This window comes from Buceros rhinoceros, unplaced genomic scaffold, assembly GCF_000710305.1.
Source record: "Buceros rhinoceros silvestris isolate BGI_N320 unplaced genomic scaffold, ASM71030v1 scaffold15512, whole genome shotgun sequence".
NCBI classification, from domain to species: domain Eukaryota; kingdom Metazoa; phylum Chordata; class Aves; order Bucerotiformes; family Bucerotidae; genus Buceros; species Buceros rhinoceros.
Genome location: NW_010397291.1, coordinates 530 through 848, shown reverse-complemented (window position 1 = coordinate 848; position 319 = coordinate 530).

Genomic DNA, 319 nt, shown 5'->3' with positions numbered 1-319 from the left:
GATCCTCCCTCCTTTTTTTCTGCCCTTGAGAGATCCGCTAACAGGACAAGATGCACAGCACCTCCGGAACATTTATTTGCAAACATACAAGTTGCCTGAAAGTTCTTAGGGGAAAGCACGTCTCTCCCTCCCCTGACCTAACACTTCTCCACCTTCCATCCACCAAGAGCAGAGAAGCAGCATTTGCCTTTTTGTGTGCGCATGTGGGTGATAACACAATTCCCCACTTCCAAAGTCCACTCGCGCAGAGCTCAAGTGCCATGATTGCTAACTTTTCCTAGCTGGGATTGGCAAAAGGGCGAGCAAGGGGGCCGGGTTT